We start from the raw sequence: 7,392 nt of genomic DNA, 5'->3' as shown, positions 1-7,392 counted from the left end.
TATATATATATATATATGTATGTATAGTGAATCCAAACAAAGGAAAACAAAAAAAAAACAATAATGAGAGGACGTGATACAAGTATTGTGTTATCAGACGCTCAGGAAAGGAAAGAAAAAGAGGATTTAACGTTTCGAGCCTTGCTCTTCTTCAAAAATAGAGGAAAGTCTAAAGGAAGGGGAGACGGAGGAAGAAAATCGTCAACGATACACACGTGGTTACATTTTGAAATAACCGGAAGGGAATGGGTGTAGAGAAAGTTCTTTTTAAGACAGAAAAGTGCAAGAAAAGGAGATATGTGTGTGTATGTGTGGGTATGTGCGTGCGCGCAGGTCCGTATATGTGTGTGTGTTTGTGTATTTGTGTGTGTAATAATAGCACGTGTATGTGCGTATGTGTGTGTGCGTGGTTTTGGCTGTTTATATGTGTATGTGTGAGTGGACTTTGTGTCACTTAATGTTGTAGGAAGAATTTACAGTAGAATTTTAGGTAGGTCTTTTGTGTGTCTCCCATCACATGTGCGTAGGAGAATGGTCAGTAGAAAGGTGTTTAACTGGTAGTTTGAAGAATGTGTGCGTGTGCGTGTATGTATATGTTGTGTGTGCGTGTGCTTTATGTGCAGTGTGTACCTGTGTGTGTGGGCGTGTGTTTGTGTGAGTGTATGAGTGTGTACATGTGTATGTATGTATGTATGTGTGTATTTTCTGTGTGTGCATGCGTGTGCGAGTGTGTATGTGTGTGTGCATGAGTGTGTGTGAACGAAGGGTTGTGTGTGGAGGTATATATGCGCTTTTTGCGCGTGTATGCGCGTGCGTTTTGTGTGTGAGTGTGTATGCGCGTGAAGTTGTGTGTGCTGGCGGGCGTGCGTGTACGAGTGCATGTGTGTATGTGTGTGTCTGTGTGTATGTGGCTGTGTGTACGTGTGTGCGTGGGGTTGCGTGGAGGTTGTGTGAGAGTATATGTGCGTTCCTGTGTGTGTGTTCCTGCATGTGCTTCCGTGCATGTGTGCGTGTATGTGCGTGTGTTCGTGTATATGCGTGTGTGCTTACGTCCATGTGTGCGTAATTGTGTCCGTGTCTGTATGAGTGTGTGTTGTGTGTGTGGGAGATATACGTGTGTACATGTGCGTGTGTGTATGTATGTATGTGTGTGCGTGTGTATATGTGTGTACGTATGTGTGTATGTGCGTATGTGCATGTGTGTGTATGTGTGTGTATGTGTATATGTGCGTGTGTATATGTGTGTGTGAACGTGGAGATGTGTGTCGAGTTATGTGTGCATTTTGTTTCGTGTATGCGCGCGTGCACTCGTGTGCGTGTATGTTTATGCGTGCGTGTGTTTGTGTATATAGGTGTGTGTGTCTGTGTATGCGTGGGGTTGTGTGGGTTAGGTATGCATGTATTCCTGTGCGTGTGTATGTGTGTTTGAGCGCATGTATGTGTGTGCTATGTGTGTGCGCGTGTTGTGTGTGTGGTGTGTGTGAGGTATATATGTATGCGCGTGGGTGTATGTGGGTGTATGTGTATTTATGTATGCGTGTGTTTGTCTGCGTGTGTGTGTGTGCATGTATATGTGTGTGTGCGTGTGTGTATGTGTGTGTGCGAATGTATTTGTGTGCATGTGCATGTATGTGTGTTGTATGTGTGTTGTATGTGTGTGGTATGTCTGGGAATTATATGTGCGTTCATGTATGTACACGGGTGCGTGTATTTTTTCGTATGTGTGTATATGTACGTGTGTGTGTGTATGTGTGTATATAGAAATAAAATAAAATATTATAAATTATAATAAAAAAGGTTGATAGGGGATAAAGAAGAAGGTAATACAATATAAATTGGCGCAATAAAAAACAAAAAAAAATGAAATAAAGTCGCTTTGATGCAGGAGGTTGTAGAGACAGTCCTTAGGAGGTGGAGGTTGTGTTTAGTCCGAAGGGGATAGTTGTTCGTATATTAAAAATATAACGCTGTTCCAGGTGGGTTCGCGAGTGTGTGGATCTGTGGTGCAGATCGAGCGAGCCCAAAGACGGAGATGTTAGAGGAGGAGTGGTTGGCCAAGCGGAAGTGACTGGTGACAGGGGTGTTCGAACGTAGCCGAACATTCATTAGATGTTTGGTGAATCAGTCGGCCATAAACGCAAGGGAGATAGCGCTTCTTGTCGATTCATTCCAACAAGGCCACCAGAGCTGACAATGTTCCATCCATTAGCGTCAAACAATACATACCCGATCTCGTCCACATCTCCAGCAAACTCTTCAATCTTTCTCTGTTTCTTTCTGTTTCTGCCTACCCGTCTGTCTCTCTCTCTCTCTCTCTCTCTCTCTCTCTCTCCATTTCCCTCTCTATTTCTCTCTCCCTGGATCTATCCGCTCTTTAAAAACACATTATAGTGTGTTCTATTCTCAAGGCGCTCAGCCATTTCAATTTCGTCAACTATCTCCTACACCTCAAAAGATGATGATGAGAATTATTGACAACCGCTTTATCCAACACCTTGAATTTCTTCCGTCTTTATTACCACCAATACTGATGTAAATTTAGATGACTTGTAGACCTTCTCACATATAACCATCACTTGTGGGCACCCCCCCCCCCCCCATTGAGGAATTTAGTGAAATCAATTTCGTTTTACTTAACATCTGCAAATCATTTGACTTTGTCTGGGATGTGAAACTCTAGGCTAAACTGCTCCCCGTGGTTCTCAACCTGTACCTCGTCTCTTTCATTGGAAGGTTCACGTCAGATCGCACCATTGCAGCTCTCTCTGGCTCATATTTTGTCATTTCCGCAACTGTAGGTATCAACAAACTAATATATAAATTTTGTTTCGATGAAATCACCTCCAACGTGGTTGCAGAGCATTGCCGTGGATCATTAATACGTTGTTGACACCAAAATACAGTAAAGTACATATCAACAACATCTACCTTCTAGGAAAGAATCATTATATGATATAATCTGCCATATAACACTATTATAGATAAATGTGTTGATAAAGATATCCTCTACCTAATGAAAAAACATTTCCTGAATGCCATAAATTCCGTAAAATGATCAGCAAAAATATCAAGTATCTCCTGCGCAAGCACTATAGCTAGTTCTGCCAAGCCCACCAGGGAAACACGACAGCTTTTTCAAAGTGCTTATGGATAATGTTTGACAAAGAAGAACCATCCAACATATCGTGGGAAGTGTTAGATAAGGCATAGGAATTTTAAAACGCATGAAGAACCTACAGTTTCTACCTAAGATAGAAAATCAACATTATTCAACCTATTCTCCCGTCTTAATTAAAAAAGAAGGGATTTTTTTTGGCCGACACATGCCAAAATTCTTCAATAATTTCAAAAAGAACCCACTGAAACATGCCAGATGTAACCGACGATCGACAAGTCTCACATTGTCTAGTATCTATTAGTTTCCAACTCACTGATGTCTCGGATATTTCTAGAGAGAAGTGATCCATTTCGGTCATATTTTCTTGTTACGATCATTGATACGTCGATCTGTTACTGAATAGTACCTGCAACACAGTACAGTAGCAGATTCAATGTCCAAAGTTAAAGACAGTCATAATCAGTTTTTCATGAAGTTGTTTATTGATATAAACGGTGAGGATTTTGTTTGAATTTTGCCGATAGCTGCGTTTCGCTTTGTACAGATCCTTCACTCATAAGCAACTACCGCTCGTCAGTGGAAAAGCCGCAGTTTTGTCTCAGAGTAATTATTGTTATTGTTGCTTCTTCGGTCATGGTTCGTCTTCTTCGCGCTTTTCCTTGAGAGAAGAACCAACTGGTTTTATCACACTAATAATTAATGTGTGATTTTACTGGTCGGTATAAAGAATAGCAACGAAAGTGGTTTTGTTGTCGTAACTCTTTGGCATTGATGGGGAATAACTGGAGATTTTTTGGCTCTCCATTTTCATGCAACTAAATCAGAGATCATCCCTAGCCTTTTCTTTTTTTTTTTTTTTAGAATTGATACAGATCGTAATTCAATTTAGAAGTGGACCACGGGAATTTTGATAATTCCAGTGGTTCGTCTGTCTTGTCATGATCTACAAAATAGTAGTCCACACCTTGACCGCAATATCCTCTAAAAATATCCTTTAAAAGAGAAAACAGATTGTATCAATGGCAAAAGTTTGCCATTGATACAATTGCGTGAATAATAAATAGTACGTTTATACTGACGTGACTGATTTTGAAACCTGCTCTTAGGAATCGAACTCAAAATCTTGTACTTGTTTCTCCATCTAAGTAACAAACATCATGGTTATGTAGTTAAGAAGCTCACTTTGCAGCCCCGTGGTTTCGGGTTCAGCTCTACTGTGCGGCAGATTTTCTACTATTCTTCTACAATAGCCCCAGGCCGACCAATACCTGTGAAAGAATTTGGTTGGCATAAACTGTCGAAGCCCGTCGTATACATGTACGTAAGAGTATGTCTTTGTCTTTTGTGTGTCCCTACCACCACCACCACCCGACGACCGGTGATGACTTGTTTACTTCCCCGTATTCAGCGATTCAACAAAACAGACCGATATAATAAGTACCAGACTTCAAAAATATAAATACTGAAGTCGATTGTTCGACTAAAACCGTGACGGCATTGATCCATCCTGTCCGCACTCCAGAAATTGAAACAAGTAAACAATAAAAAGTAAAAGAATTAAGATCAAGAAGTTATTAAATGCAAAATGGTTATTAACATGCACAGAAAAACAAGAACTGCGCAAAGTGAAACGATTGGTTATGTTATTCGGGTTCAATGGCGGCTTTCCATGTGTCGTGTCTGGTTTCAGTCTGTAACCAAAGTGACATGCATAAAGTGAAGTTTTTGGAAAGCGATTTTGCACGCAGTTTCAGTTCAGCAGTCGAAACAGAAAGACCTTACTGAGGTGCACAGTAACTAAGCTGCTCTAGCAGCCGACTTACCAGAAACATGTCACACTGCAACCAGCAAACAACATGTAAATATGTCGAGCTCAAATACAGTAGATTAGAAAAAAAATAATAACTTTCCATAACCAACAATTTATTAGTATCTCTGAACGTTCTGTGATAGCTCTGTTTAATATTCAATTTTAGGGAGATTCTCAAGCATTGTCGAACACTCTCTCGACATTTATTAACTTTCTCAGCATGTTCGAACTGTCATTTCCAAGACATTTTAAACAATGAAGACTTACTTGAAAATTGCTTTGGCTTCACATAAAATTGCTTGCGCCATTAAAGAGCACTGTAAAATAGGTAGCAATACCTTCTGTAAAATATTGGATTACAATTGCTTGCATAGTAATAGAGAAATTTACTAAGAAGTATTGTAATGCAATCGTGACAATTTACTGCTCAAAAACAGGGTTATTCGTGCCACCCACAAAAATTGCTATTTACAGGGTATCTCATAATGTTGGGATACATAATCCTAGCTTAGGGAATAGCAGCAGATTTTGGGATTAAGTTTTATTCATGTAGTGGAGTGAGGAACAGTTGTTTGTTTATGGATGTCCTTGACTTGGCAACGTTGTAGTGATTCCTATTACAATTGGAATGATAATTGCTTCACAGAAATTACAGATTCTCTGAAGTTCGTAATCATAGTTTTTTAAGTATAAAATACGAACTTCAGTGTGGTGGGTTAACAGAATCTTTACAGCGTTGGAAAAATTGTTGTATCGATACTTCATGTTCTGAGTTCAAATACTGCCGAAATCAATTTCGTTTTTTGTCCTCCCGGGGAAGATGAGATAAAGTACAGTCAAACACTGGGGTCGATGGAATCGACTACCCCAACTTCTCAAAATTACTAGTCTTGTGCTTTAAAAACTGCTGCTGTTGTTGTTCTCGTTGCGAGTGTAAGGTGCGAGGCTTCGTGGTTAGGTATTCGGCTCACGATCGTAAGGTCGTGAGTTCGATTCCGGGTGGCGCGTTGTATTCTTGAGCGAAACACTTTATTTCCCGTTGCTCCAGTTAACTCAGCTGCCAAAAGTGAGATGTGCCAGTAATTCAAAGGGTCTGCCTTGTCACAATCTATGCCGTGCTGAATCTCTTTGAGAACCACGTTAAAAGTATGCGTGTCTGTGGAGCCGCTTACATGTTAATTTCACGTGCAGGCTGTTCGGCTGATCAAATCAACTGAAACACCCATCGTCGTTACCGACGGAGTGCCAGTTTTTTTTTGTTTTTTTTTCCTGTTGTGAAGTTTTTGCTGAAGCAGTAATGGTGGTTGTGTTGAGGTATGGTTATGTGAAATATTTTCTGCTTTCCTGTCTTATCTTCGGGTTTTCAACTTGAGCGTTTGTTTTTTTTCCTCACTTTTTCTCTTCACAGCAAGAAGAATCTCTCGGAACGGTTTCGTCTTGCTCTCTACGCACGACGAGGTACCAGAGACAAGAGGCGAGTATGAATGAGTGTATGGATGTACTCCTGCGTTAATGTACTTACGGATAAGGGGAGTTCTTTTGTTTGTCTGTGGTGTGTGTGTGTGTGTGTGTGTATGGGGGGGGGGGGGTAGAAATATTTTGAAATATCCGTACTCCTACGCAGGTCAGTAGAGCATTTTATGTCAGGAACGGCAGCTGAAACTAGCTCAAGATGGCTATGGTCGATGAAGACTAGCTTAGTCACCGCTACCCATCTCTGGTGAAGTGCACAGGCTACGGTCGAGACGTTTGTGACCCTGAAATACCTGCTGACGATACGAAAGGGTTTACAACATTGCAATGGATTAGAAGAGCTCGCAAAACCTCCGTGCAGATCCTACAGTTTCTGCGTGGGTAAATGCATCTCTGATGTTTATTTCACGTGAGAAGTCTTACTTCAACGCTGCTATATTGACTCGATCGAGATATGTCACTCCATATCCTTCTCAAACACTTTTCCGATTGAATACATGTGCCCTTTTCCTACACACTGCCTCTTAACCGTATGTTACTTAACAGTATGTTACTGTTCTCTTGACTGTTTCTTCTGGTATTTCTCGACTTCTCACAAGGACATGTTTCTCCTCCAGAGACACTTGTCTAATTATTTATGCAGCTCCTGCAAAGAAGCTGACCTTTTGTAGTGCTTTCAGTGTAATTCTTGCTTTCTTGCTGGTGTTGTTGCTGTTGATTTCAACGGCCACAGTCAATACAGCAGTTTTGGCTGTGGTGGAAGTTGAAGGAAAAATATTGTTTTCGGTAGTAGTAGTAGTAGTAGTAGTAGTAGTAGTAGTAGTAGTAGTAGCAGTAGTAGTAGTAGTAGTAGTAGTAGTAGTAGTAGTAGTAGTAGTAGTGGTAGTAGTAGTAGTAGTAGTAGTAGTAATGACGGCAACGGTAGCGGTGGTAGCAGCAGCGGCGGCAACGGCAGCGGTGGCAGCGGTGGCAACGGCAGCGGTGGCAACGG

This window comes from Octopus bimaculoides, chromosome 1 (assembly GCF_001194135.2).
Source record: "Octopus bimaculoides isolate UCB-OBI-ISO-001 chromosome 1, ASM119413v2, whole genome shotgun sequence".
NCBI lineage: Eukaryota > Metazoa > Mollusca > Cephalopoda > Octopoda > Octopodidae > Octopus > Octopus bimaculoides.
This window is presented reverse-complemented; position numbering follows the sequence as displayed.